Source organism: Glandiceps talaboti, chromosome 15 (assembly GCF_964340395.1).
Source record: "Glandiceps talaboti chromosome 15, keGlaTala1.1, whole genome shotgun sequence".
Lineage (NCBI taxonomy): Eukaryota > Metazoa > Hemichordata > Enteropneusta > Spengelidae > Glandiceps > Glandiceps talaboti.
This window is the reverse complement of record NC_135563.1, coordinates 23,712,101-23,727,549: the sequence shown is the minus strand read 5'-3', so window position 1 is coordinate 23,727,549 and position 15,449 is coordinate 23,712,101.

The following is a 15,449-nucleotide window of genomic DNA, read 5'->3' as shown; positions in this document are numbered from 1 at the left end:
TTTAAGTATTTATGTAGAGATGTATGTAGTTCACAGATTACAATATGATCATTCTGGGGACTTTCAAGCTCTCAAATGTCAGATACATCTGTATCATTGACTTTTAATTTTGAATAATTTTATATATAATAATGATAATAATCTTACATAATTTACTTATTTTATATTTTGATTATATTATGATAACAATTATTAATTTCATAGATAGATGAACATTTGTAGAAATCATTAAAAAATAATTAATATACTTTTTCAGTGTGTTTTGTCAGAACTATACTGCTTGTTTTTGTATGTCACTGGTTTATGTACTTTGTCCTGGACCAAGGAATATAGTTACTTGTAAATTGAATTTCAGAATAAAAATGCATATCTCATCAACTGCGTAGCAAGTTTCAATACCCCCATATTGAACCGCCAACCATTTATCAATGACAGGAACAATTTACTATAGGTGTGAATTACTGTGTCTGTAATTAAGTGTGTTTCGACAATACATTCCATTTGCTAAATGAGTGAAATGGTACACACTAAATTGTTCGAAATGGTACACAGTTAACATTTTGTGAAATGGTACACAGTTAACATAAATGGTACACAGTTAACATAAATGGTACACAGTTAACATGTTCTAAATGTAGTACACAGTTACAATGTAACATGTTGAAAGTGTGATCATAAATGACAATGTTACCAGAATTCAGAGAAAATGTACATCAGCTGAAAGGATTAGTTCTATAAACATGCAGTAAACAATAAAATAATTGTTAGTCTTATTGTTACTCAGTAAGTATGAAAGTGGGTGTGAGCACAGTTGATGATTAACACATGGATTTGTACTGATAGTGTCTTCCACTATAGTATTAGCATTGAAAGTGGTCTACACTTTAGTACAGTGACTTTTTCTATGCTTTGATCTGTAGGAGGAAGTTTAGTTTGGCTTTACATCTTTTTAATGATGATGCCATTTTTGCAAAATTCTGTCATAAAAATTTAGACTGGTAGAATTTTGAGGGGATCACGGACAAAGAATGAAGTTTTCAATATGTGGCAAATAAATGCAGTTTTGAAATTCTTCATCAGCTTGAATGTATACTAAACAATCATATGGGACTAAGTGATGCTTTTGTCATGCACAAAAGAAATCTAATTTGAATTTGTATACAATGAACTATTTTGAATTTGTGCATAAATTAATTTTTGTTTAAATTTTGTACAAAACTACTCATTTTTGAATTTTTTGTTTAGTTTGTGAAATTGTGCACAAAAGAACTCATTTGAATTTGTGCACAATAAACTTTTTTGAATATGTGTAATTAAATTCAATTTTTGTTTTAACTTAACAGTTTTGGATATTGTGTACAAATGTTCACTTTGTGTACGAATATACTTTAAGTTTTCAGTTTGTGCATAAATGAACACCGTTTGAAAATGTCCCCAAATGGACATGTCTTTGCATTTTTGTAAGTGACAGCAACATAAAACTGCAAGTTCAGTGTAGAAATAAGTTGTGACTTAACCCGAGTCATCCCTATATATACATAAAGTTTCTATAATTACACAAGTGTGCAATTGATATGTGAAATACTATATCAATTTACAGTATGCATACTAACTAAGTTGTCGTTGAGTTGAGTTGAGTTGAGTTGAGTGTTGTGAAAGTATTGATGTCATGTCTACTGATCAATGCTAAATGTAGTATATTTTTTATCTTACAATGATTGATAATCTACGTACATTGCCGATAAATGCATAAATCAATTCTTGCAGTTAATATCTCTTTCTCTGTCGTATAAATGTCATTTAAAATCAAATTTGACTGAAAAACAGGTCTTGAAGAGTTAAATGTTCATTCAATAACCCCACCACATTAACTTATCTATGGAATATTGTGGTTTTTTAAAAGAAAAATGAATTTGTACTTGTTTTATTATTAATGTTAATGTATTTCCAAGCAGGTTATAATTCTGAACTGTCAATTCTTTCTGTTACATGAAAGAATGGTTCTGTTTGACTTTTGAAATAAAATCTCTAAAACTCATCTGTACACGTGTCCACATTTCTATTATTAGATTGTTACATTCACACACCAGTGCACCTCACATTCATACCTCACAACCTATATTACTGTACACCCTGTATTCATACCTTGCAAACTGTATTACTGTACATCCTGTATTCATACCTCACAGCCTATATTACTGTACACCCTGTATTCATACCTCACAACCTATATCACTCTACACCCTGTATTACTGTACACCCTGTATTCATACCTCACAACCTATATTACTGTACACCCTGTATTCATACCTCACAACCTATATTACTGTACACCCTGTACTCATACCTCACAACCTATATTACTGTACACCCTGTATTCATACCTCACAACCTATATTACTGTACACCCTGTATTCATACCTCACAACCTATATTACTGTACACCCTGTATTCATACCTCACAACCTGTATTACTGTACACCCTGTATTCATACCTCACAACCTATATTACTGTACACCCTGTATTCATACCTCACAACCTATATTACTGTACACCCTGTACTCATACCTCACAACATGTATATTACTGTACACCCTGTACTCATACCTCACAACATGTATATTACTGTACACCCTGTACTCATACCTCACAACCTATATTACTGTACACCCTGTATTCATACCTCACAACCTATTTTACTGTACACCCTGTACTCATACCTCACAACCTATATTACTGTACACCCTGTACTCATACCTCACAACATGTATATTACTGTACACCCTGTACTCATACCTCACAACCTGTATTACTGTACACCCTGTATTCATACCTCACAACCTATATTACTGTACACCCTGTACTCATACCTCACAACCTGTATTACTGTACACCCTGTATTCATACCTCACAGCCTATATTACTGTACACCCTGTATTCATACCTCACAACCTATATTACTGTACACCCTGTATTCATACCTCACAGCCTGTATTACTGTACACCCTGTACTCATACCTCACAACCTATATTACTGTACACCCTGTACTCATACCTCACAACCTGTATTACTGTACACCCTGTATTCATACCTCACAACCTGTATTACTGTACACCCTGTATTCATACCTCACAACCTATTTTACTGTACACCCTGTACTCATACCTCACAACCTATATTACTGTACACCCTGTATTCATACCTCACAGCCTATATTACTGTACACCCTGTATTCATACCTCACAACCTATATTACTGTACACCCTGTACTCATACCTCACAACCTGTATTACTGTACACCCTGTACTCATACCTCACAACCTATATTACTGTACACCCTGTATTCATACCTCACAACATGTATATTACTGTACACCCTGTATTCATACCTCACAGCCTATATTACTGTACACCCTGTATTCATACCTCACAACCTATATTACTGTACACCCTGTATTCATACCTCACAACCTGTATTACTGTACACCCTGTATTCATACCTCACAGCCTATATTACTGTACACCCTGTATTCATACCTCACAAACTGTATTACTGTACACCCTGTATTCATACCTCACAACCTGTATTACACTACACCCTGTATTCATACCTCACAACATATATTACTGTACACCCTGTATTCATACCTCACAACCTATATTACTGTACACCCTGTATTCATACCTCACAACCTGTATTACTGTACACCCTGTATTCATACCTCACAACCTATATTACTGTACACCCTGTATTCATACCTCACAACCTATATTACTGTACACCCTGTATTCATACCTTACAACCTGTATTACTGTACACCCTGTATTCATACCTCACAACCTATATTACTGTACACCCTGTATTCATACCTCACAACCTGTATTACTGTACACCCTGTATTCATACCTCACAACCTATATTACTGTACACCCTGTATTCATACCTCACAACCTATATTACTGTACACCCTGTATTCATACCTCACAACCTGTATTACTGTACACCCTGTATTCATACCTCACAACCTATATTACTGTACACCCTGTATTCATACCTCACAACCTGTATTACTGTACACCCTGTATTCATACCTCACAACCTGTATTACTGTACACCCTGTATTCATACCTCACAACCTATATTACTGTACACCCTGTATTCATACCTCACAGCCTATATTACTGTACACCCTGTATTCATACCTCACAACCTATATTACTGTACACCCTGTATTCATACCTCACAACCTATATTACTGTACACCCTGTATTCATACCTCACAACCTATATTACTGTACACCCTGTATTCATACCTCACAACCTATATTACTGTACACCCTGTATTCATACCTCACAACCTATATTACTGTACACCCTGTACTCATACCTCACAACCTGTATTACTGTACACCCTGTATTCATACCTTACAACCTATATTACTGTACACCCTGTATTCATACCTCACAACCTATATTACTGTAAACCCTGTATTCATACCTTACAACCTATATTACTGTACACCCTGTATTCATACCTCACAACCTATATTACTGTACACCCTGTATTCATACCTTACAACCTATATTACTGTACACCCTGTATTCATACCTCACAACCTATATTACTGTAAACCCTGTATTCATACCTCACAACCTGTATTACTGTACACCCTGTATTCATACCTCACAACCTGTATATTACTGTACACCCTGTATTCATACCTCACAACCTGTATTACTGTACACCCTGTACTCATACCTCACAACCTATATTACTGTACACCCTGTATTCATACCTCACAGCCTGTATTACTGTACACCCTGTATTCATACCTCACAACCTGTATTACTGTACACCCTGTACTCATACCTCACAACCTGTATTACTGTACACCCTGTATTCATACCTCACAACCTATTTTACTGTACACCCTGTACTCATACCTCACAACCTATATTACTGTACACCCTGTATTCATACCTCACAACCTATTTTACTGTACACCCTGTACTCATACCTCACAACCTATTTTACTGTACACCCTGTACTCATACCTCACAACCTGTATTACTGTACACCCTGTATTCATACCTCACAACCTGTATTACTGTACACCCTGTATTCATACCTCACAACCTATATTACTGTACACCCTGTATTCATACCTCACAACCTGTATATTACTGTACACCCTGTACACCTCACAACCTGTATTACTGTACACCCTGTACTCATACCTCACAACCTGTATTACTGTACACCCTGTATTCATACCTCACAACCTATTTTACTGTACACCCTGTACTCATACCTCACAACCTATATTACTGTACACCCTGTACTCATACCTCACAACATGTATATTACTGTACACCCTGTACTCATACCTCACAACCTGTATTACTGTACACCCTGTATTCATACCTCACAACCTGTATTACTGTACACCCTGTATTCATACCTCACAGCCTGTATTACTGTACACCCTGTATTCATACCTCACAACCTATTTTACTGTACACCCTGTATTCATACCTCACAACCTGTATTACTGTACACCCTGTACTCATACCTCACAACCTGTATTACTGTACACCCTGTACTCATACCTCACAACCTACATGTATATTACTGTACACCCTGTACTCATACCTCACAACCTATACTACTGTACAAACTCCTACCTTTCGACTACAAGAGACAGTTTGTTCTCATTTACCCACAATTGTATAGTCGTTTGTTCCTGTGCAAATAGTAAGACATTCTTTTTTGAGGAAAACATGACATATTACTTCAAATCAGTTAGATTCCACTCAATGATTCATAAAAAATATTTGTAAAATAATACCATTGTCTGTCCAGAAACACAAAATGCCATGAGGTGAATGAAATACACTAGTGCAATACATGGACATTGACCTAGATGTGGTATTTATTGAAGGAAATGAGTAATACTAGACATCTTTTAAAAATGTCATACTTTATATAAAAATCATATCTACTTTGACTCATATATACCTTTCCTGTGTACTTGACAGGGACAAGGTGATGTCCTGACTTCTGCATAGCATAGAACCAAACACTACATGAGTTACTGTCCTCAAAGGAAAAGTGATAGTGGTTGAAAATTGAGTGAATGACATTGACTTATAGCGAGGATTATGCCTTAAGCTCTGTTTGGTTTACCATGTATTTAATTCTTTGTACAGCCTTAAACCAGAACTCAAACGTATTACAGTATATGAATACTAAAACTCCATCGTATGCTTGGAAGTCAGAATTCTCTCCCTCTCTCTCGGAGTCAGGTAATTAGACTTCCAATTTAGGTATTCAGTTTATATGACAAAACCCCTGAGAGTTACAAAAGAGTGATAGAGTTGAATCTTTCCAGTAATTTTATTTCTTCATTTCATTTTATTTTATTTTGTTATTTCTCAGGAGATTTGTCGGTAGTTTTTGCTGCACGTTAAAACGAAATGTTCTACCTTAATAAGTGACACATACTTCATCACCATGTAATATTAGTAGAACTCAAACCTGCATGATATAGAAAGCATTTGATGGCATAATTCAGTATACGTTGTATGAACATTCAGAGGAAACTGTATTGCACCTTGAACTGTGTTAATCACACCAGATGAAGAATTCAAATGCCATTGAAGGTATGTGTCGATATTAAGATAGTAGTAATTTGAAAGTATAGTGTTTACCACCTAATGGGATAGGATATTGTGTTTGATTTTGGAAACTAGTATTTGTACTATATTTTTACTCATAATAAACAGTGTGAAACAATAGAGACCAAGTCTTTGTTTGGAAATAATAGCAACATGTTGCAAAAATCTGTAAAAAGTTTTTTATTGTACGTATGAAGCAATTCAACTCTGCTGAATTCACTTCTGGAAAACGTTATGAAATGTTTTGATTCAAAATCCAAAATAAATACCTATTTCTCATTCATATTACCATTTTAATATAAATGTATTTAGATGTTATTCTGATATGTTTTTCTTGATTCAGCCATTGCAAATAAGAGTGGCCTATGGGACATTGTCATAGAGAGTTGAAAAACAAGTATTCATGACAGAAGCCTTGGGTTACTAATATATTCCGGCTGAACGATGAAAATGTTTGGGAATAATATAATTATGCCCCACAATGAAAAACAGTTGTGGCGATTTTAAATATAATGACTTGTGCTTTGAGCACCACAGAATCATGGAAATAAGGGAGCCTTCAGAAATTACAAGGGGGAGGGCCGGGGGGAATTAGGGGGTGGGCCACTGTTTACTTGGGGAGGTAGAAAATGGAAATTAGGGAAGGGTCACATTTTACTTTGAATCCATTTTTTATCTACCTATGAATTATTTTGTGCATTTGACAAGATCCCACCTCTGCCACCGTTGCAACTCCTACTGCTACCATATACCATCACTTCCACCATTCCAACTCCTACTGCTACCACATACCATCACTTAATCCACCATTCCAAATCCTACTGCTACCATATACCATCACTTCCACCATTCCAAATCCTACTGCTACCACATACCATCACTTCAACCATTCCAAATCCTACTGCTACCACATACCATCACTTCCACCATTTCAAACCCTACTGCTACCATATACCTGTCCATCGCTGCCACCATTGTAAAGTAATATCACAACATATCAGTGAAATGATTTGAATTAACTGTTAGTTGTGGTGTGAGGACAGGAGTAGGTCTCACAGTAGAAAAGGGTAGCAGCATGGCATGGCAAGATATTGGGGATAATATGGTGGAGTGGAGATGTTGACCTTGGTCCTGAGGTTGTCAGTTATAAACTCAATCTAGCCTTTAGGAGTTGTGGCCTTCAGCTCAGCCAATTAGATCCAAAAACAGGCTTTGATTTAATACAAACACAAACTCACTGTGGTGGTAATAGTGGGAAACAACAAATGCCTTTAAAAATGATCAATGTGGTAGGATCTTACTGCCCTAACAACCATGCCACAGGGAGACGGTGCTAAAAAAATTTCATTGACATATTTTAACAAGTGGAGGGTCATGTTTTAGAGGAAAGAAATTGAGGGAGGGTCACTTTTTAGCACAACAGACAAGGGGAAGGGTCACATTTTATGCCACGGACCGACTTGATTCCCCCTCCCCTTGTAATCACTGAAGGCTCCCTAATACTTCCATGACAACCAGTGATCATGTAAGTATCATGGGAGATACTTCCATGCAATGAAGTAGAAATTGTGATCTAGAACGATGAGGATACAATTCCATATTTTTTGGCCAAGGCAACTTGGCTTGCAAGTGAGTATATTGATGGTGCAAATCACGAGATCTGATTGGTCTAGACATCACACTAACTGTGCTATAATAGTGATATATGCATAGTTAGCATGCTTCAAAGTCAACCCTGAATGAGAATAGCGCATACTCATTTCCCAGACTCATTTGTGATCAATGTCATCTGCATCCATCATCACGGCTGCCGCCATATCAGTACCATCAATCGCCCACCCGCGCGACATTAAATATAGTCCATGCCGAACACTAATATTTTCCCTGGCTGAGAGGAAATGAATAAGATTACCAAAGGCAACACTTGGAAGAACGAGCGAAAATTTAAAAAAAAAATATCCAAAAATCAGTTAGGATACCCCTTGGTTTTGACCAGTTGATAATAATAGATACAAAATGTCTTCTACTTTTTAATATAAATAATTAACCAATTTTTAGTGAATATATCTTTGGTTATATTGATTGTCTTAGTTGCAGCCAGTGCAGGTTTAACAATGATAGAACGATTTTGTAGATTAAGACAGCAATTTTAATTTGTTGCTTCTCAACTAATTCCATTATATTTGAAAGTGTCTTTTAAATTATACAACTGAGTTGTCAGAATAAAAGTAAATATATAAAACACTCATACGAGGTTTTGAAAAAAAAAATCTTTTAATTTTTCATTCATGTTAGATATCTTTATGTGATGATGTGAACTGTTATACAAATCCGTCATGTGACTTAAATGTAAAGTGGGAGGAATTCAGATTTTGTCCGCATGACAAAGTAATCCATTGAGTCGAAAAGAATGGTTCTTGAGAGCCCCTGTTCACGAAAAGATTTTAAAAAATAAAAGCTTTATTTTTTATTCATGTTTGTAATCTTTATGGGGTGATGTTATCTTTACAAATCCGTTGTGCAATGACAAGAATTCAGTCTGAGATATTTATTTTAAGGAATTCAGAATTTTTTCTATGGTAGTTCAAAGGCAATCGCAATCCATACAGGGAAACTGTGCCTGGGGATCCCTTGCCAATTGCTTGTGCATATAATTCCGTGTAGTATACTAGTAATGATGAAGGATTTTCTTCATAATACATACCTAAACAGACAATGGCTGCAGATAAAAATAGTAATAAATATGTCAGATTGTCATGTGACGGGTACAGAACATGGATTGCTTTGTACAAAGATTGCTGACAGGTATGACTGTCACAATGTACAATCCTCGACAAATATGCTGTTGATCAATATTAAAATCAAGTTCGCAGTAACAAGAAGGCATGATGCATAAAATTTGAAGAAAATACTCTTATGTATAATGTCATGTATAACCAAATGATGCTCAGTTGTTTGAGAAACAGAAATGGTATATAATACTGGTTGACAGTAAATTATATTGACAGATACATATACTATGTACTGCTTGGTAGGTCGAATATACGGCTGGTTGACAAACAGAATATACAGTTTCTTAACAGACAAAATGTATAACTTGGTGATAGGCAAAATGTACTACAGTGGATCGACAGACAGAATATACAGTGAGTTGACAGCCAGAACGCACTGCAGGTTGACAGTGGGTTGACGGGCAGAATGCACATACAGCAGTTTGACAGACAGCTTGTTGATAGACAAAATTTACTACATGTTGACAGGTAGAATTTATTGCGGGTTGACATGCAGGACATACTGCAGGTTGACAGACAGGATATACTACTGGTTGACAGGCAGAAGACACAGCAGATTGACAGGCAGAATATACAGCGAGTTGACATTTAGAATATACTCCTGGTTGAGAGGCAAATTGTATGCTGCAGCAGGTTAACAGAATATACAACTGGGTGACTGGCATGATATATTGCAGGTTGACAGGTAGAATATACTGATATGATGGTTAACAGACAAATTGTACTACTGGGTGACAATAGAAAATACTACTGTTGACAGACAGAATAGAATGCCAGTTGAGACAAATGATCAAGGTGAAACTAGTTTGTAAAAGCTTTAGTGTTAGTACGCTATACTAAATACTAGAATTTTCTGATTTCATTAATACGTAGCAAGTGTGAAAAGAGGATTGAAATCAAAGTTGATTGCACAAAAAGGAATATTACTTTAAACAGAAAAGAAGTGAAATAGTAGTAGACGAGAGTGTTGAGGAATTTTCCAAAAAAGACACATTTTTAGCCCTAATTTGCATAGCACTAATGGGATCAACACGTCGTGAACAATTCTTAATCTTAACACCCTAAAGAATGTTCCCACCAAATTTCAGACCGATCTGCCCTGTAGTTTTTGAGTTAAAGTTTATTGACCAAAAATCACATTATTTGACCCAAATCACACACCGGTGGTAAGACCATATTGATTAGAACATTTCCCAACTACACACCAAAGGTAATACACCCACCAAATATGGCAATCGGTCCAGCTGCTTTTGACTTTAAGTTGTTTACACACATCCACACACACATCCACACATCCAGACAGACAGACAGACAGACAGACAGACAGACAGACAGACAGACAGACAGACACTTTGTCATGCCTATAGCAATACTGAACCTTATCAGTTCAGTTGTGCTAAAAATGATATCCTCAATTTTGCCGAAGGGATGTGATGATCACATCATTCTGTATGTTGACATGGAGATACAACATATTATTTTGAGATAATATAAGATGCTCGTAGGAATATTTGATTTATTTGTTTGCCTCAAGGCTGGCATCCGTACCTCAATATACAATATCTTGTGATTCTCGTAGGGATACCAGATTTATTTGCATTGTCATTATGATTCAAGAAGACCATATTTATTCACTTTTAGAAATAAATAAGACACACTTTACAAATACTCAGGGGATTGTATTTTCATAGACGTGTTAATTGAGGTCACCAATTGTATTATTACCAAGACAAAGATATATGTATATAGTTGTGGAGAAATCAACTCAACTTAATACCGCAAAGGAAACAACAGTCATAGAGGGTAAAGAAGTTGAGATAGTTGTGAATAATAAATATATAGCTAGTGACGTAATAGTGAGTTACATTGATACTAGTATTAAGCCAGCATTAGTAATATACACCCTTAAAATAAACATTTTAAACCTTTGCTATTATACTTTGTTCCAACACAAACCCATTCTCAGTTAAAATCAAGAAGGCGCATCCTTGAAGCAGTTCCTACACCACGACTTCAAACTTTACTATCTCCTACACCATGACTTCAAACTTTACTATCTCCTACATCATGACTTCAAACTTTACTATCTCCTACACCATGACTTCAAACTTTACTATCTCCTACACCATGACTTCAAACTTTACTATCTTCTACACCACGACTTCAAACTTTACTATCGCCTACATCATGACTTCAAACTTTACTATCGCCTACATCATGACTTCAAACTTTACTATCTCCTACACAATGACTTCAAACTTTACTATTGCCTACATCATGACTTCAAACTTTACTATCTCCTACATCATGACTTCAAACTTTACTATTGCCTACATCATGACTTCAAACTTTACTATATCCTACATCATGACTTCAAACTTTACTATCTTTTACACCATGACTTCAAACTTCACTATCGCCTACATCATGACTTCAAACTTTACTATCTCCTACATCATGACTTCAAACTTTACTATCTCCTACACCATGACTTCAAACTTTACTATTGCCTACATCATGACTTCAAACTTTACTATCTCCTACATCATGACTTCAAACTTTACTATCTTCTACATCATGACTTCAAACTTTACTATCTCCTACATCATGACTTCAAACTTTACTATTGCCTACATCATGACTTCAAACTTTACTATTGCCTACATCATGACTTCAAACTTTACTATTGCCTACATCATGACTTCAAACTTTACTATTGCCTACATCATGACTTCAAACTTTACTATCTCGTAATACTAAGGAGTGTTTATCTACTGTCATGTAGGCACCATAAAGTCCTAAAGCTGAAAGCCAGCTTAGTTATATATATATCTTTAATCAGTCTGCCTACCCACAGTATCAGAATAACTGGTGAATTATATTCCCTTGACAGTATCAGAATAACTGGTGAATTCCCTTGACAGTATCAGAATAACTGGTGAATTCCCTTGACAGTATCAGAATAACCAGTGAATTCCCATGACAGTATCAGAATAACTGGTGAATTCCCATGACAGTATCAGAATAACTGGTGAATTCCCATGACAGTATCAGAATAACTGGTGAATTCCCTTGACAGTATCAGAATAACCAGTGAATCCAGTATCAGAATAACCAATGAATTCAGTATCAGAATAACTTGTGAATTCAGTATCGGAATAACTTGTGAGTTCAGTATCAGAATAACCAGTGAATTCAGTATCGGAATAACTTGTGAATTCAATATCGGAATAACTTTTGAATTCATTATCAGAGTAACTTGTGAATTCAGTGTCAGAGTAACTTGTGAATTCAGTATCAGAATAACCAGTGAACTCAGTATCAGAATAACTTGTGAATTCCTAACCTCAGGGATGGCATGTCTGATGCATCTCCGAAGAATTGTAAATTCCCAGTCGTTAGTATCTCAAGATAATATCAGTCAACGGATTAAAGTGTATTGAAGATGCAACACCAGATGTTAATATCATGCATTAAAAATTGATTATAGGACTCAGAGAGGATTAAACGAAGATGCAACACCAGATGTTAATATCATGCATTAAAAATTGATTATAGGACTCAGAGAGGATTAAACGAACGACGTCAATATGACTTCCATTGAGGGATCTATAAATTATTCACAAGAAAAAGAAAGCTCGTTTACTTGTAAAATGCATCGCAATAGACTATATATATAAGCTATAATTGAACACGTATGATACTTAGATCAAGTGTTTTAAATGTGAATTCCTGAGAAAGTAACATTGGATAACAATCGTGGTAAGGGCTGAGTAATCAAGTGAAAGGTAAATGTAGCGTCTCTACAATGAACTGGTATATGTATCTCTGGGATATATGTGCTTTAAAAACTCCGACACGTCTCTCTTCACCTCCAGGACGGAGATGTGTCGGAGTTCTTGGAGCGTATATATCCAGAGCTAACTTGTACACAGTGTTTGCATAACCGTAGTATACGTCGTTAACGTTGACGTTGACGTTGACAAGCATGTATTATCACAGCTGATCACAGGAAAACACCACATAGATGGTGACCCCAATAGACGAAAACACGCACATTACTTACAAACTGAGAGTTATTTTGGACGAGACGTTTCCGGATCGATTCAAGTCGATGGTTACGACCGTTTGTTGATTCACAAAGGGTCTTAAGGGGCTGATTGATGACGTGCGGGCAATCATAAAGATTAACACTTTTACAGCGAATACCCAGAGGGAATATACTTACCCGGAATAACAGATCAGTGATGTCTCAAATGAATAAAAATAAAGGTTTTATACCGCGTCATTGACTTTGTACAATTTCTTTTCAAGTACAGTCAAAGTACCTGCCATGCCAAACCTTCGATTTAATTGACTGTAAAAGGTGACTCATCCTAAAAACAGGATATCCAGTTAAACTATTGGCTACCTGCGTATAAGTACGACAGTTATCTTTGGGGATATTTGATTTGTGTAAATCGTGTAAAGACGAGTATAAGTGATAAGTGTGAGAAATGAGTACGTCATTATCTATGGAATGTTTAACTGCTATCTACAGTCTAGTGATAACTTGTTGTCAAATGCCTAAACGTATTTCAGATTAAAATATAAGCTAACACTACACAGTTTAATGACATCTTTTAAACTGCCCGTTTTCCAAGGAATTAAAATTGAACATGAATTTCGTATTGCACTCGAAACCAGTTGACCTCAAAACAAAACGTCGTCCGGCTTTACATAAAAGTCTTACTACCATTGCTATATTTTATAGTTTTGCTCGATAAAAATCTTATAAAGTTTGCTACATCATATCGTCTGGCACAACAAAAATCTTACAATACATAGCTGCATTTTATCGTGTTCACAACAAAAATCTTATAGACGTTGCAGCTACATTTTCCTTGACTGAGCAATCTTTAGATGAAGCACACATACATGTTCACTGAAAATGATTAAAATGTAAAAATTTCTGTGTTTAAACATAGATCCTACACGAAAGGGTCTATGGTTTAAATTGTTCTAGTTGTCCCTCCAGACGATAAAATATAGCAATGTTAGTAATATTTTTGTTAGTCGGACCAAGTTCTATTTCAGGTTACCTGGCTTCTGTATGTTTAGCTTTGATATTGCATAGGTGATCGTTATTTAGATATTGTACAAGTTAGTGTCCAATGTCCACCTTTACATATACTTACAATATGTTCAAATGGTACGACGTCGTTACATACAGAGTACCTTCATCAGTCAGTGGAGGAGCTATCACAAGCCAGGGCATGTTTTCCGCTGACGCAACTCTCTTGGAAAGTGCCGTAAAAGAGTTGGTATTTTTACAATGATTGATGTTATACAGCTCATTTCAGGTTACCGTTCACCGGCTCTGTTTGATCCAAATACGCGGAAACCAATAAGAAACTGCATATTCGACAGGAAGTTAGCAAGATCGCAATTTTTTGCTACATTTTGTCTCTTATGAAATAACCCATTTAAATGAACTGCAACTAGACAAAGGTACGCAGGTGCCACTGTTTTGACATCTGCATTTGATGCCTAATCTTACACCGTGGCAGATAGTTCATTTAAGTTAGACAGAATGTCTCAAGAAACTGTATTAATTCAATCTTGCTATCTTAAAGTGTAGTATGTGCAGTTTCTCATGCACCGGTTTCTGTGTGGTTGTATCAAACAGAGCTGGTGAACAGTAACTTGAAACGGACTGTATATCTCTATTGCAATTGTCTGGTTCCATCAGAGCTCCAGTGTGAATAAGAAATACTAGCAATTACTTAGTGCTGCACAATGTCTATTTATTCAAATACATATTCGTTCCTACAAAATAACTACTTTTAAAGAGTTGTCATTTTCTATAGTATAAATTCGGAATTCAAAATTATTACTACGCAACAATCAAACGTAGAATAATCCATAAACTGTGAAAGAAAGAAAAGAAAGAAAGGTATTACTATGAACGAATAGCAAGTATCACTGCAAACGTAA